The following is a 17,833-nucleotide window of genomic DNA, read 5'->3' on the forward strand; positions in this document are numbered from 1 at the left end:
AGGAAATATTTATTGAGTAAATGAGCCACTCTATTTACAGTATGTGCTTTACTCTGTATTATGGAGGTTGAGGTAATACAATGAAATTTAAAGTTCTGCATGGTGATTATTTTTCTCAGGCTGATTTTCCAAGAAACAAAAGGTAGCAATTTAAAAAATAATTTTATATATTCATTTTCAAACTTATAGATATTCACTATAACTAATGAAACAATAAAAATGTTTAAAGAAAAAATTAATAATCTTCCATCAATCCTTTTTTATTCTCAACCCTGTGAGATGACCATTGTGACCATATATGGTCATAGAACATGCACAATAAACTTATTCATAAATATTTATTACCCTGAAAATTTGTTCTTTTCACTTAATAAACTATGATCATCCTCCCAGATCAATAGCAATAGATATAATTCATTCTTTTTCAAATGGCTGTATAATCTTCAATAATACCTGTCCATACCATATGGTATATATGTAGTCAAATTAATAAATTCAATATCTTTTTCAAAAAAATTTTTATTAAAGTTTTACTAAATTTTCACACAAGATACTCAACTAACACTGAATATCTATCCAGTGCCAGTTTTAATAAATGAGAAAGCTAGTAAATTACTCATGGTTCCTTACCTCAAGAAATTCACTCTCTAATAAGGAAAGATAAAACAGTAATTTTTCTTTTTAATTTAAGAGAAACTGCTCAGAGAATTTACAGTAAAAAATGCCTTTAAAATAAACCTTTAGGGACACCTGGGTGGCTCAATGGGTTAAATATCTGCCTTTGGCTCAGGCATGATCCCAAGGTCCTGGTATTGAGTATCACATTGTGCTCCTTGCTCAGCAGGGAAGCCTACTTCTCCCTTTGCCTGCCACACACGACCCCCCTGCCACGCTTGTGCTCTCTTGCACTCTCTCTGACAAATAAATAAATTAATAAACCTTTAAAAAGAATAACTAAAAAATAATAATTTTTTTAATAAAAAGAGTAACATATTACTGGCAATTCATTGTTAGTCATTTCTTCCAATGTATGAAGAGTGCTTAGCAGCAAAAGAGTACCTCCCTATATGGCAACTCAAAAAACAAACTAATTTCTAAGCAGGAAGACCTCAGATAAAGCACGTTACTCTGGAGACCTCAAAGTGATTTATAATTCTGCTAATACTTTTACTGTAATAGTACTACATGATATTTATGAACTTCCTTTATTCCATAGAGCTCTAAATACTTCATATATATCATTTGACTTCTTTGAATAATGTCTGCACAGATTGAGAAAAGTGTCCCCTACAGATAAGGAAAATGAACTTAAAGACAAAACTATTTGACAATGCCTGGATCAAGTCTCCAGATAGTCAGCCCCATGCTCTTCCCTTTCCATTACACTTGGGCCTCCCTCGTGGTAACTGCAATGATAATGTGGATAGTATGATGTAATCAATCAGAAAGTCTCATGAAGCATAAGAGAGTCAGTATTTATTAAAAAACAAGGGTTTTTCATGCAAACTATTCTTTATCTGCTAAAAGCACTCATGAACAAAGCTGCACTGACAAGTTTTCTGGGTGAATCCAAGTTAACCTACAGAGCATTTAGGCTAGTCGGCCCCTCTCACTTTCCAGTAGTGCAAGAAGATCAGACAGACAGAGCATGAAATGTATAACCCGGGTTTTCAGGGGTTCCTGCCAGCTCTAGTCCAGAGAAGAAAACAGAATTCTGATAGTAACAACACCGGCACTGATAACAATGTTAGACATATATTGATTATTTAATAAAGTCCTATAAGATTCAAGTAAGTTAAACAAAGAATAGTTCAGTAAAATTGTAGCAAAGGTTAAGCAAATTTCATCTGGTCAAGTGCAATTGCAAAAAAGTAAATGACTGTCAAGAATCTTAATCTTTGAGTCCTTATAACTATCATCATGAACAAACTTATTTTCCTATATCTTTGAGGACATTTTATCATAGGAAGTTTATAATTCTGAGAATCTGATACTAACCATTAGATTGAGTTCATTCTGTATTCAATTTCTCATGACCTCCAGAAAGAATGTCAGTTTAGCATGGCCTCTTCCCTTCTCCACTTGACCCAAAGAATAGTGCTTTCACATTGCCATTTGGGATACGTGAAGGAGTGCATTTAGAGCCAATGTGCTGCAACCTGAAGTGAAAATCTCTTTGTGCCTAATTCCCTGGAAATTTACTGTTTCAGAGTCACAAGTCTCCTGATTGCTTCTCACCAGTCTTGAAGAGATTAGATAAGCTTCCTTCCTCTTACAAAAGCTTCTCTTCATTTAAAAGTCTTTTGAGAACAAAACATTGAACCAGAATTGGATTTTTAACAAAGTATTATAAGACTGTTGAAAATATTTTTTTTTTCTCCTGATGAGACCCTGCAGTTCAAAAGATGTATTAATGTACTTTCTGATTTAGGGCTACTAGCAACATACTGCAAAGTACAAGGATGGGCCAAAGAACAAAGTCCTTTCTGCAAAGTAGGAAAGATGGTTTTCATGGAGTTATTTTAAAAGACTTGAGTGGACCCTTTCACATAGGAAGACTTAGAAGTCAAACTCAAGAAACAGAGAGGATAAAGTAACAGCTGCAGAACCCTAACAGGTAAGCATCACTTCTAATTACCATAAATTTGTTATGTATATTGGTGCCATTCCATACTGACAATTGGTTTTAGAATGATTAAGTGTACTCTCTAGTAATAGAAACTGACCTTCTCAGAAATGAAGGTGTATACATGCAGTGCCACTAAAGTTGACACATAGAAGGAAATTCAGGATCATGTCTGAGTGGGAGCTGCCATTAAAAAAACTGTTTCCAATCTCTTCCTCCTCCCCTTTTTCCCCTTCCCGCCTACCCTCCCAACTTGTCCTCCCTCCCTCTCCCTCTCTCTCTCTCTTGCTTTTATCAAGAGTCCACTTCTCATGTAGTCCTCACTGGTCATTAGAAAACAATCTAACAGTTAATAAGTATGTTTGGATTTTCAGTTTTGCACTTTTCCTAGAAGAAGTTAACAATGAGCTCTTTCATTGACTTGTATCTCTAATCAGGCTTCTAAGTCTTCAAATACGTTAGTTTTGAGAAGGAAAATGTAAAACTTCTTCCTTCGTACTGGCCTCATAAATACAGTAATTTTACCTCTTTTACTTTTCAAAGGTATATTCAAGTATGATATAGGCTAGTAGTACCGTTATCTGTGATATGATTGGGGTCTTGGGCACAGACACAGAGTGAATCAAGATAACGTAGAGATGAAAGAGTAATGTCACAGATTTGACCTATCTTCCTAGTTCCTCATTTCTCAAAGAAAGAAACATAGATGGGGCATTATATTTATTTCCAGATAAGGTAATATAACTTAATTATAAAAGCACCTTCTCAACACACTCTCTTACTTATTGGGAAGTCGATGAGAGCTACATTACAATTCTCCTTTGCCAGATAAGGATCTGAGTATGAGGACCATAGAAGACTAACCAACATCCATGAGAAGAGCAGACTTGGAGGTTGATGGAACAATGGAAACAACGCCTGGGATCAGAAAGATGTGTGTTAGAATTCTGGCTCAGGCTTTTACGAAGATATGTGGGACAATTTCATCTCATTGAACCCTGGTTTTATAAATTTTAAACCGAGGATTAGAACATTGATCTTGAGGTACTGTTGACAGAATTAAATGAGAAGAACTTTATGCAGAGAGGGCACCTGCTAAATCTTCCTTTTCTTCCTAACTTTTATTTCAAAAGTTTGGACTATTATAGAACTAATGACCTATGTGACCACATGAGCTAAGGCGATAACAAAATGCAATAGATAAAACACCAAGCAGCAGATAGTACAGAGTTTGAATCAGTTAGGCCTGGCATCAATACAAATTCACTTACTGGCTTTGCAATCTTGGATGTTACTTAATCTATCTGGAGCTCAGTATTCTCATTATAAAATGGAAACGATTCCTACTTTGCAGAGTGGTTGCTGAGTGTGGTAGCAAGGATTAAAGACAACTTTCACAAAGCATCTGGTACATTAAGTAAACAGATTGTGAGTAATACATATTGTTCAGATTTTTATTAATTAAAGCTTGTCTGTAGACTTATCTCCTGTACTTAATATTCTTTTTTCTACTCAAGACCTTGCAAGGTTTATGGTAGGGGTGTTGATCACTGATTAGCTGGTCTCATGTTAATCTACCTCCTAAGAATTAGGGTTATAGTTCCAGCCCTGACATTAACTATTTAACTGTATTTCTGAAATAAGAATTCTAGGCCTGAATTTTGTTCATCTCTAAAACGAGGAGGCTGGAATAAATAATTCCTAAGTTTCCCTGTTGCTATAATATTTTATGATTCTAGTGTGTTTTTACTGAGTTATAGCAGATAGATCTTCATATCTTTAGAGTTTAACCTACTTCTCTATGGTTTAATTTTTATATTCCCTCTACTGTATTTCTTTTTCCTTTTTTCTTCTCTCTCTTTTTTTTTCTTTGACGAAAGGGGATAATTTCTATCATTTTGCAAACAAACCAATATCTCCTTTCTGACTTAGTGGTAATTCCATGATATTAATGCATCATACTTTAAATTAATCTGCATTGTTTTTAATCCTGAAATTCAGTAATAATGAAGAGAGTAATAATGAGGATAATGATGATTCATTTGGAGGCTTTCTGTGCCTCCAGGCCCCTGGTCATTGCACATGATAAAATACACCGCAATTAAAAATCAGATCAAGGTTTAATATGTTAAAAATACATCCTAGGAGTAAAACACATTTTTGGTATTCATTCCTACATTGAGCAATGAGCACTTAAAAATAAACAAAAATAATAGATTCATTAACCAACAACATAATCTTAATAATTATTAACTAGAAAGGAAATAAAATTAACTTGACCTTATCTTAGAAGGTTGTTGGGAATCTGCTTTGGTTTATGTAGATGGGAAATATGTTGTGAACTATTAGACCTCAGTTTCAGAAATCCAAACCGCCCTCAAACTTAGAAGTGAACCTTTGGCAAAGATTTAAAGTAAATGTGTAGTTGCTCTGAGCTGGTATATATTATTTAACTTTGAATTATTTTCATCTTTTTCTATTCAATTAATATATATATATATATATATATATATATATATATTACACACACACACACACATCTATTATGTGTTTTTCCAATGATTCAAAATAAAATCCAATTCATCACCCTGCTACTCCTCTGACATCACTTCCAATTAGTCCCCTCCTTTGTTTACTTTCCTCCAGCCACTCTGGAATCCTTTTATTTCCTTGAATACACAAAGCTTGTCTTTGCCTCAGAGCACTGTCCATGCTATTTTGGTCTGGAGCTTTCTCTTCCTACATGTTCCTATCCCCACCCCAAATTCTTCACTTGCCTGATTCTTCCTATCAACTTAAATTACACTTTCTATGATAATTCTTTCCTCACTACTCAGTGGATAGTGTAATAGATTTTCCCCATGCATTACTGTCTTGCATATCTATTAGCTCTTTTCATGGACTATAATTTGTAATTTTGTAATTATTTATTTACTTATTTAACGTCTGATTCCCTTAGGACACTGTAAGTTCCATGCGAGCCTGAAGGACCATTTCTATATTCCCCAGATTAACCATGGATGGGTAATGAATTAGTGATTCTACTGTGGTAAGTTTTGTAGAGTTTAGAAATGTTAGTTAAATATGGACTCTATTCCCAAAGAATTTATTATCTAGTAAAGAGATAAAGTCTGCACATAAATATCATTAAAAATATAGAAAGTAATTCAAGTCTCAAAAAAAGTGTAGACAAATGCTACATTAGTTTCACAGCCTATTGTGACAAATTACTAAAAACTTGTTGACTTAACAGAAATATATTCTCTCACAATTTTGAAGGATAGAAGTCCAAAATCAAATTGTCAGCAGAGCCAGTACAGGTAAAAAGTGGGTTTGGTAAGCAGGGGAGCATGGATTATTTCTGGGTGGGTCAAAGAGGGAAGGTTTCATGGAATTAATAGCATTTAAAATAGACCTGGAAGGATGGGTTAGATTTGCATATGGAAAAACAGAATAACGGAATTCCAGATGGCAGGAACAATATTAATAAGGGAGGCTGGTGGTGGTGGTGAGGAAATTTGGCCTGAGTGTTTGGTATATCAAACCATAAGAATAAGTCAGAAATTTGGTTAGAATTAGATTTTAGATGGTCATAAACACAGGCTAGAAATCGGTAATTAATCTAGAATTACTAAAGTTTTGTCTGAACAAAGTGATATAATCTTAGGACTCCTGCTTCAGGAAACCTAATGAGGCAGCAGTGTTTAGGATGAACTGGTCTCCCTTCCCCCTGTCTTCCTCAATTAGGAGATTATTGCAAGCAAGTGGACATGAAGACCTAAGACATAGGTACCAAGGAAGGAGAATGAACAATACCTGGCCACTTATTGAACACCTGAGGGTGGGGGGGAAAGCAAGAATGATATATTTTGAGTTGGGATCACCTGGACAATTGAGATGAAGAAAATTAGTATTGTCAAAAGGGGGATGATTAATTTTCACTAGGAGGATAAATTCAATTTTGATGTACTGACTTGGAAAAAAACAGTGTGATAGCTATTTGAAGATTTAAATAAGAACATTAGAAATACAAGACTGGAATTTGGGAGAGATATCAGGACTAGAGATATAAATGTGTGAGTTATCATTTGTGTAATAACTGAAGTCATACAAACTTGGAAAGCTGTGTCAGATGATGGGAAAGGTACGTATATGGAGTGACACACCTATTCATATTCTATCTTTTACATTCACCTGTTCTATGACCTGGGGCAAACTGCTTAATCCCTCCACAAAGAGGGAGAAAATGATATTATCCCCGAGTTGGGATTATGTGAGTATTTAAAAGACCAATCTTCTTGATATATGCTTTCATATTTTGGTGGCACAATTCCCAGTAAGAAATATATTTATTTTGCAATCCATTATCTTAAAAATATGTAACACACTCTTTTTATGAATTTCTCCCTTTGATACTATTTCATTAAAAGCATATTGACTGTGATCCTTTAAACTGATTCCATGACCTATGAATGGTTCTCAACCCACACTTTGGAAAACACTGGCTCCAACTAGCAACCTATCCTCAGATCACACCATTACTATTCACTGTTCCCTCAACTTTCATTTTCATTAATTCCTCTAATTGGGCTACTGTTAAGTATCAGATAATTTTTTGATGGTCCAAAGGAAATGATAAATATTTGCTTACTCTGCTGTACCCATTCAACATAACTGTCTTTAACTGTATTTATTGCCCAAACAGATTATGAACTCCTTGATGACAGGAAGTATGCATTATTTACCCTGGTAAAAAGATTGTTTATAAGAGGCACAGAATAAGTTTTAATTTATTGTTAAAGAGAAAAAAGTTCTGAGGAGATAATCTTGTTGGGCACCTACATCCAAGTCCCGGCGCTGGCATCCTCATGCTTCAATTCTTCCTTCTCTATATGCTAAAGCTTCCATGGAATTTTTAAAGGCAGAACACCATCTCCTCTTCTGGGCACAAAGACATAACCACTAATATTTTGTACATAGAAACTTGACCTTCTTCACAGTGGGGATGGGAAGGTTGGGAGGGTATAAAATAAATTTGAGGAAGTAACTAAGATATATCCAGGAGTTAGCTCTGGGTAAAATAATAGAAAAGTTCCTACGCTGGTCTCCTCGGATTGCTAAATGACAGAATCCAATAAAGGCAACCTGAAATAAATTACTAGGGCAAGTAATTCATTTTAAATTATTAAAGTTTATTTCATTTTTTTTTCAGACACTAAAAACTTTTCTCTGACAGAAATGACCTCTGGCAACAGTGACATTCTGACACCATGCGTGATGCACACTCTTGGGAAGTCTGAATTCCATGTCACAATGGCTCTGTTCAGATTACTGGTTTTATCGTGCCTGTAAGCACAATTAAACTACTGAAGTTTTTAATGGTCTTCTGTCTACTTTGTAAATTGTCATAAAGAATATTAAGTCAACCAAATAAATTTGCTTCTGTGTAACTCATTACACAACAAGAGGCATGATATCAAAATGTACATTAAAAATGAAAACAACAACAACCTTTTTAAGATAACAATGAATATTTCCAGAATACTCCTTATGTATTAATTTTGGGCTAGTCTGTGGAGGAGACTATAGCTCCATGGGTCTCATAAAATAAGCCTAAGGCAATTTGTTCCTCAGAAAACACTGCTCAAACACTGCTCAGACCTTTCCCACAGAGTAAAGACCAAAGCCCCAGAGTCTAAATTCAGGTCTATTCTCAAGCCTAGATGACTAAAGGATGATCTGCATTGGTGGTCATTATGGCTTGGGTAACTTGCATACCTTCCCCTGGGCCTCAATATAGTTATTTCAAAATTAAGATTATTAGGACTTCTGCTTCTTTTTTTTTTTTTTTAAGATTTTATTTACTTATTTGACAGCGAGAGATCACAAGTAGGCAGAGAGGCAGGCAGAGAGAGAGGAAGGGAAGCAGGCTCCCTGAGATCATGACCTGAGCCAAAGGCAGCGGCTTAACCCACTGAGCCACCCAGGCGCCCAGGACTTCTGCTTCTTACAGCTTTTGTACCTATAATGTTTGATGAAGCTCTACCCTTAAATCCTTTCACCTCAATTTTGTAATCTTAAAAAATATGAAATGTGTTTATAAAGTTCTTTGATATCCTTAAATGTTATTCAACATGATAACAGTACAATTCACTAAGCCTAAATTTTATCATTTTAGTTTTGCCTCAGAGGCCACGTTTTATGAAAGCTTTAATTTGCATCAGCTGTAGCTGATTTAATAAAAATGAAGGTACCCCTTTTGGAAATAAATTAAAATTGGTGGGGGAGGGCAGAGAACTTTATGCAAAGAACAAACAAACAACAAAACAAAACAAAAAATCACCAGGAAGCTAAATGTTGAAGGGGTCAGAAGGGGTCAAATCATTTTGAGTTCTGAAGAAAATTGTGGTCCTATTATGCTGAGAAACTGAGAAACTGGTCCTGGTTTTTTATGCGCCTGTTGAAGCTTCTAATGATGACTTCCCCAGGTTAACTGCCCAGATACCTATCATACCACATGCCTCTATGTGCCTCTTTCCTTCAAGCACAATTCACTGCATGGCAATTAAACCAACAGGTGAAGAGCCCATCCTGGAGTCAGGTAGGTTTATCTCTGGAGACAACTCCAAAGTATGGGATCTAAGACACGCAAATTAAATGGAAAACTATTGGAGATGATTTCACGGAAAAAAGGATATGATATGACTAGGCCCTCCTCATCATGGTGATGAAAAAGAAGTGTAAAGTCAATTAGGAGAAATACTAAGAGATGGACGCCTAATGTGATATGCTGGACAGTTGGTTTGCTTTGACAAATTCCTTTAAAATTGTCTTTCTGGGGAGCCTGGGTAGCTCAGTGGGTTAAGCCTCTGCCTTCAGCTCAGGCCATGATCTCAGGGTTCTGGGATTGAGGTCTGCACCGGGCTCTCTGCTCAGCAAGGAGTCCGCTTCCCCCACTCTCTCTGCCTGCCTCTCTGCCTATTGTGATCTCTGTGTCAATTAAATAAAAAAAATTTAAAAAAAATTTTAAAAAATAAAATAAAATTGTCTTTCTGACTGTCAAGAACTTTATTCAACCCCTCTTCACAATATATATTCTCTGACAAAATAAATCCTAAAGTTTATTAACACATTTTGTAATTGTATTAATAACAGTAACCATCTCTTCATTACTATTATTATGCTAAGCACTGGAGATTAAAAAAAAACAAGTCAGATGGGCGTCTGGGTGGCTCAGTGGATTAAAGCCTCTGCCTTCAGCTCAGGTCATGATCTCAGGGTCCTGGGATGGAGCCCCAGCATCAAGCTCTCTGCTCAGCGGGGAGCCTGCTTCCTCCTCTCTCTCTGCCTGCCTCTGCCTATTTGTGATCTCTGTCTGTCAAATAAGCAAATAAAATCTTTAATAAAAAAAAATGAGTAAGAAACAGACCCTGCTTTTGGAGACCTTTGAACTGTTGTAGTTATGACAAAAGCAACAACAAACGTCATTTATTCCCTCATACCAGTCAAGCACTGTGCTCAGTGAGCACCATGAATAAGCTCCCTTTCCATTTATCAGATACACTGATGGTGAGGTGATTTTGCTCTATCCATGCATCATCTCTCTCCTCCCACCAAAAAATGGACGTAGCAGAAATTCAGACCATACGTAGAGACGCTTAATTTCTGGACTATCTGCAGTCAACACATAAGCACTATAGCCAATAATGAAAGAGTATAGTGAATCAAAGTGAAAATGGAAGAAAGTGAATCACCTTTAATGCACTCTGTGGGACAGACACGGTGGCACTCTGAAAACCACGACGCAGTAGACCCTGCATTTGGCCTTCCAACAATGACTCAAGGAGATGGGTGTTATTTCAGTGTTTTAAGACTCTCTAAGGAAAGACCTTGCAACACATTAAACTGCAAAACTTAGGAAGACATCATAACCTTCTGGATTTCATTACCAAAACATACATTTTAATCTAAAATTAAAAAATAAAAAAGATTGACTTTTCTCATAGTATTTCACAACCTTTGAGTGCAGCATTAAAATGCTTTTCTTTTTTCCCCCACCAACTATAAGCTTCTGTTTTCTTACCCTGGGCGTCTGAATCTTTTATATGCTCGGGTTCTATTCACTGCCTGTTATTCAGACATTGAAATCCCAAGTGTTAATTGTTCTTCCAAGTACATTGACAAAACAGCAGCTAAATAAGGGTAGACCAGACTGTGGTAGACTCTGACATGCATTTATGGAACAATGGGGCTCTGAGAGACAGCCTTGTAGCTCACGGGAAGACATAAGATGTGCTATTTTGACTGCTTCATAGCAGAATGGGGAACACACGCACACAAGGGAATTATGCATTTTACTTAGTTTTGCCCAAAGTCCTCAAGGCAACAGAATCTTGTGATGTCATCATGAACTTTTTTCTCTCCATTTCCATTGACACTAAAGGCTAAAAATTTCTAATGACATCACAAAGGAAACAGGAATCTACTTTGATTCCATAAGAAATCCATTACCTTCAATGAGACTTGAACAAAAAAATGTGAGAATCCCTCCTGTCACGGTGTATGTCACTGTGCGGATGCACAGTGGGTGACACCCTCCCTAATGCAATTCAAACCAGGCAAAAAAAAAAAAAGATTCACAATTTAGGTTGAATAAAAAAGACATACTGAACATTGAGCCCAACAAATTTTCTTTTTTTATAGAAGGAAATCATTTAAACATATATTTCTTCAGGGATATTCAAATTTTTACTCATGCCTGGTTACTATGTTACCAATGTTTTTGTCTTTTCTTGGGTTGGTCACAAAATCACAGAGGAAGAAGGTACAGGAAGCTTTCACTTACAGGAATGCAGTGCAGCTCAGTCTTTTGTTTTTAAGGTGCAGTGATTTCAGTCTCTAAATGTAACTTCAGGCAGTCTGAAAAGAAACAGGTTAAAATCTCTTTCAGTTATAATTGGTATTTCAGATTTAATTAAAAATTAAACTTTCATAATGTTTCACCATCCAAAGCAATGCATTATCAGTCAAGCGTGGCTTTTTTTTTTTTTTTTTTTCTGTTAAGGAAAAAAAAAAACCCTCTTCCCAGAGTAGTTTTTTAATGAAAAGAAAAGGATCTAAAGAGGAAAAAAAAAAGCAATTCTGAAAAACAAAATATGCCTCCCTGTTTAGGACTTCATAATGATATGACTAGAAGCTCAATGCCTCTGAATTTCAGCTAAATTCTATCTGATTTTTAAAAACTCCTCAACAACAATTTCACAACCTAAAGATTACATAAAATGTTAATTTTAGATAATAAAGAATAAAATCTATTATCTGAATATACATGTTGAAGGGAAATTATGACTTCAAATAGAACTGGAAAAAAAAATGTTAGATCTACTACTTTTAAGTGGCTGCATTGGTGGTGGGGCAGATGGTGAAGCAGAGGTAAATGAACGTATTTAGCAATACAGAATGCCCATTGCAATGTATGGTGGGCTTAGCATGCCGGATACCACATCATATCTACATACATCTTATCAGTTGCTGCCGCTGCGGTGTGAAGCAGCATGAGAAGACCATCAGGATTTGAATTGGTTCCGTGGTTTTAAATAACTGAACCACATTTTTTAATATGTATTTTTAATCTTCAAATTAAGAGTCCAGGCATTAAAATCTCCAACTATGTCATAAATATTTGGGCTTAAAATGTCACACTATTTTTTCAATCCCTTCTTTCTTCATACAGCACCATCTCTAAATAAGATAACAGTTTAAAAAAAAAACAGACTAGATTAAGTCATCCCTATTTTTAGCTTTAGATAACTGACACTACAGGATTTAGAAAAATATAGCTTTCTCGTGTAAAATGAAGATAATACAATTATCTTTCTTTTACTTCACAACACAGTAGTACATTTTTTTAATATATTTGTAGCACTAAATGTGGTGTGTTTATGTCCACCTTCACATGAATGTAAGGTAATATTTTAATATCTCCATATATGAGAGCATGATCATAAATCACCCTTGAAATTGCATCTATTATTAGAAAATGCATCTCATCTGACTTATGAATTCTATTTTCTTTTTCCCTTCTAGTATAGGGAAGAATATTTTAGGTATTGTGTCTATTCGATATATATAGATTTTAAATGCAAACTGGTACAGATTCACTAAATCCATCCATGAATGGATCAGAAAAAAAATCACTGACATTGACTAACTAAACTTTTCCCCTGCTTCTCACATGCTTGAATTAGACTAAAAATGCACCAGTGTAAAGACAGAAATTATGGAGGCGTCACCAGGGACAACTGAATGAGAGGAGGGGAGTGCACATATTTCCTTATAAGGTAACAAAACATTCATAAATGAAACTGACAAAAATAACTCATGCTCAGAAATTATATGGATAACAATAATCCCCAATAAACAAGTCAGAAATACAAAAACTGCCCACCTCTACATAAATCTGAATCACCGATTGGTATTGTTCTACTCACCGCTCAAATATGGTTAGTGAAAAACTGATTCACTATCTAGTTCATACAGGGAAATGGGATGGAAACTAGGCTGCATATTTATATATAAACTATTTAACTGACAACTAGAAGTTCAGTTTGATCAGTCGGATTTTCTTTCCCTCAATTCACCAGATGTTGAGTTAACGGAACTATCCATTCAAAATAATCAAGTAATTTCTATGAACAGGCAGTCTGCTCTGTTACGTTCTTGTCTCGTCATGTATCCCTCATCCTCTTTGACCTTTCTCCTCACTTCTTTTTCCTGCATGTTTCTTCTTTACTTTCGCTTTCTTCCTTATTTTTTTCCCTCTCTTTTTTTTCCCCTTGGTGAGGGTAATGAAGCTCAAAAATAACATCTTGTATCCTGTTGAGGGAAACTTGGTCACAACTATCCTTCCAGATGACAAACTCATTCTTAAATGTCTGTTTCCCAATCCAAAGAAAACAGAGCAATTGAGAAAATAGAGACGCAACATCACTTACCACTACCAACACCACCACTTTTAATTCCCATGCTACATTCATCACAAGGAGGACTGAAGTTTATTTATATTATCCCCTAACCTCAAATAGGACCACAAATAAGACTAATAACAGGACCATTTTGTGGCACTCAGGCAAACGGCTGGGCAAAACAGATGGATCTTACTTTGCGCCAGGACTCAAAAAATACAGTCGCCAACTCACTGTTGGCGACTACATATCTTGGCCCAAAGATGGACCTGGAAGTGGGACCAGTTGTCTTTGATATGAATACTGTTCCTATTCATATCTGCCTCATGAGATAATCATTAACTCTGTCACTATGTAGTGGGGGTCAGTATTGGATAGAAACTGGAAAAATGGTCATTAAGGAAGTGAAATATTTTCAAGGCATGTCGGATTAGATTAGGGAGCACAAAGTCAGGGCTAGAACATTTTTGGCAATTCTCTCTACTTTTCAACTTCCTGTTTTTTACAAGTTCAGTACGGTACACTGTACCCACCTTTAAAACAGTAGATTTCCAGAGTGTGTGTGATCAATAAGAATAACTTGCTCTTGACATTTCAGGTCCCAAAATCTGTTAAAATTTTTTTAAAGTCACCCGGATCAATCTTGGTCATTATTATAATTAACCACCAGTGTCAGACTTCTTTAATCAGGACAAAACTATGTAAGGCTTTATAGATTACACTCAACACCCAGTGATGCACTGGGAAACAGCTCAGTCAGTAATCAATGCAAATTACAAAGCCCGGAAGAATGCTTCTCTTGGCAGAGACCCTTTAGCAAAAGAGTTGTACATTCTGCACTAGTTAGAGATTCTGAATGGCTTTCCAGAGAAGTGGCAAATGCATTATATTACAGTAACCTATCCTGTAACTCACAAGTCCAAAAAACAAAGCCCCAGACAATAAAGAAAACTGAAGGGGGGTGAGGAACTATAGATCGTAACACTGACTAGTAACATAGGGCTGCTACAGTCCACACTCTCCTTTTTTTTTTAAATCCTCACATGCATAGGAGTTTTAGATATCACCAAGTCACAAAACTTCAAGAAAAGAACAACAAAGCATTCTAGTTTAGGAAGTCTATGGTAATTTAGGTATTTCTCTTAATGTTCTCCCAACTATTCAGCATCGATTTTATCTTACCCAGATTGTTTTTGAGAGTTCCCTCACTTCTCTTATAATTTGTTCATTCTGATATTGCTCAGATGATTTTTAAGAGACAAGCCCTGTCTGTGGTCAGTGTAGAGTGAAATCATAATATTTTAATTATTTCTTTTAGTCATTTTTTTTTCACTTAAAAAAATTTACTATGGAAAATCTAAAACAAGTACAAGAGTAGAAAGCAGAGTAAATGAGCTACCAGGTACTTATCATCCACAGGCCATCTTTTTTTTTAAATCTACAGTCACCCACTTTCTCTTCCACTAGCTCATTTCAAACATAATTCCAGCTCTATCATTCTACCCACAAATATGTTAGTATGTAATACTAAAAAGTATTGGCCTCTGAAAATCATAGTATCATCTCCCACATCAAAAATAATACCAATTATTTAATATTATTAAATATCTTGGGTCAAATGATTGACTTTTGAATTCTTTTTGTCCTTTGTTCATTTTTATAGCTGGTTAGTATGAATCAGGATCTAAGTAAGATCCACACATTACATTTAAATCATAATTCTTTTAACTGATAAATCCCTCATTTTTAAAAAAATTACTTTTTATTTTGGGACAATTTCACATTTATTGAAAGTTGTAAAGTTAGTAAAGAGAATTCCTGTATTTTTTTCACTACCAAACATTAACATCTTATGGAATGATGGTAAATTTGTCAAAGGAAGAAATGAACATTGATACAATACTATTAAGTACATACTTTATATAGATGTTACCAGTTTTTCTGCTAATACCTTCACTCTTTATTCTAGGGTACCACATTGTGTTTAGTTGCCATTTCTCCTAACTCTTTTCTGATTTGTGACAATTTCTCAGTCTTTTCTTGTTTTTTATGACGCTGATAGTTTTTAAGAGTAGTGGTCAGATATTTTTTGTACTAATCTAAATAATAATTTGGATTCATCTGATGTTATTCATTATTAGATTGGGATTATAGTTTTAGCAAAGAATGAAAATGAATGAAGAGCTCTTCTTGTAACACCATATCAGGGCGTGCTTGATATACTTATCACTGGGGACGTTAATCTTGGTCATTTGTTTAAGGGAGTGTCTGCCAGGGTTTTCTCAGTTTAAATTAGCATAATTTCCCTTTTAACAGTCTATTAAGGTATAATTTACATAACATGAAATTCACCCTTTTACGTGTACAACTTAAGAATTTTAAATAAATTTAGAGTGATCAGTGGTGCCTGGGTGGCTCAGTGGGTTAAAGCCTCTGCCTTCGGTTCAGGTCATGATCCCAGAGTCCTGGGATAGAGCCCAGCATTAGGCTCTCTGCTCAGCAGGGAGCCTGCTTCCCCCTCCCTCTCTCTCTGCCTGCCTCTCTGCCTAGGTGTGATCTCTTGTCTGTCAAATAAATAAATAAAATCTTAAAAAAAAAATTAGAGTGATCATCACCAGTTTTAGAACATTTTTGTCACCCGAGAAAGATCTTTCATGTCCTTTGGTAGTCAACCCACTCTTATCCCAGTCCCAGACAATAACTCATCAGCTTTCTGTCTCTAAACATTTACTTTTTCTTGACATTTCATATAAAAGCAATCATACAATATGTGGTGTATGCATGTGGCTTATCATGATGTTTTTCAGATTCATCTATGTTGTGGTATGTAGCAGTACTCTGTTCCCTTTTATGGACAAATGGTCTTCCATTGTGTGGATGTACCACATTTTGTTTATCCACTTATTAGTTGATGAACATATGCATTGTTTTTATTTTTTGACTATTATGAATAATTCTGTTCTGAACACTGAAATATATACAAGTCCATGTGTGGACACATGTTCTTACTTCTCTTGAGTAGATATCTAGAAATGAAATTTCTGGGTCATAAATCATGGTAAGTTTATTTTAACTTTTTTAAAAAATATTTTTCAAAGATTTATTTATTTATTTTGAGAGAGAGAGAGAGAGGCAGGAGCAGAGGGAGAGAAAATCCCAAGCAGACTCCACACAGAGTGCAGAGCCCAATAAGGGGCTCGATCTCACTACCTGAGCTAAAACCAAGAGTTAGAGGCTTAGCCAACTGTGCCACCCAGGTGCCCTAGTTTATTTTAACTTTTAAGAACTGCTAGGCTATTTTCTAAAGTGGCTGTACCATTTTAAATTTCAACCAGCAATGTATGAGGGTTCCAATTTCTCAGCATCCTCACTAATACTTGTTATTGCATGCGTACTTTTATTGTATTCACTCTAGTTAGCATAAAGCAGTATCTCTCTGTGGTTTTAACATAATTTTTTAAAGGATTGATGATATTGAGCATCTTTTCACATTCTTATTAGTGATTCTTATATCTTCTTTGGTAAAATATTTATTCAAAAATTTTGCCCAATTTTTAATTGGGTGTCTTTTTGTTATTGAATAATACTTTATGTATTATGAGGACAAAGACCCTTTATCAGATATATATTTGCAAATAATAAATCTTGCAGGGGCACCTGAGTGGCACAGTTAGTTAAGCGACTGACTCTTGTTTTCAGCTCAAGTCAAGGTCATGAGGTCAAGCCCCACGTTGGGCTCCCTGCTCAGTGGGGAATCTGCTTCTCTCCCTCTTCTTCTTTCTCTGCCCCTCCTCCTGATCACCCTCATAATCTCTCTCTGTCTAAAATTAAATAAAACAAAACAAACAAAAAATCTTGCAAATTTTCTCCCACTTTTTATTTCTTTAGTGGTATCTCTTAGAGTATTAAGGTTTTAAATTTTATTAAAATACAAATCATTATGTTTTTAATTTTTGTATCATGGTGCCATATCTAAGAACCCTGTGTAGCTCAAGGTTATGAAGATTCTTCTCGTGTTTCCTTACAGAAGTCTTAAGTTTTAGCTCTTACATTTAGGTCCATGATCCATTTTGAATTAATCTTTATGTATGGTTTGACATAAGGCTAGAAAGTTATTTTTTTCATATAGCTCTAGCACCACGAATATTCATTTATATTTCATATAGTCCTAGCACCAATTGTCCTAATATTATTTACTGAGAACAACAACAAAAAACTATTTCTTACCCTATCAAATTGCTTT

At 35.3% G+C, this 17,833-nt stretch overlaps 1 protein-coding gene across 18 annotated transcripts in view; it reads right to left on the reverse strand.

Moving 5' to 3' along the window:
* The window catches only part of ZBTB20 (zinc finger and BTB domain containing 20), a 789,640-nt gene that overhangs the window by 453,511 nt on the left and 318,296 nt on the right, over nucleotides 1–17,833 (reverse strand). For all 18 annotated transcript variants that reach the window (XM_045088067.1, XM_004761399.3, XM_013060902.2 and 15 more), the window contains one exon: nucleotides 11,472–11,545. The gene's annotated coding sequence lies outside the window, so the exon portion shown is untranslated. The remainder of the gene's footprint in view (nucleotides 1–11,471; nucleotides 11,546–17,833) is intronic.

Source organism: Mustela putorius, unplaced genomic scaffold, assembly GCF_011764305.1.
Source record: "Mustela putorius furo isolate JIRA1106 unplaced genomic scaffold, ASM1176430v1.1 tig00003834_pilon_pilon_pilon, whole genome shotgun sequence".
NCBI classification, from domain to species: Eukaryota; Metazoa; Chordata; class Mammalia; order Carnivora; family Mustelidae; genus Mustela; species Mustela putorius.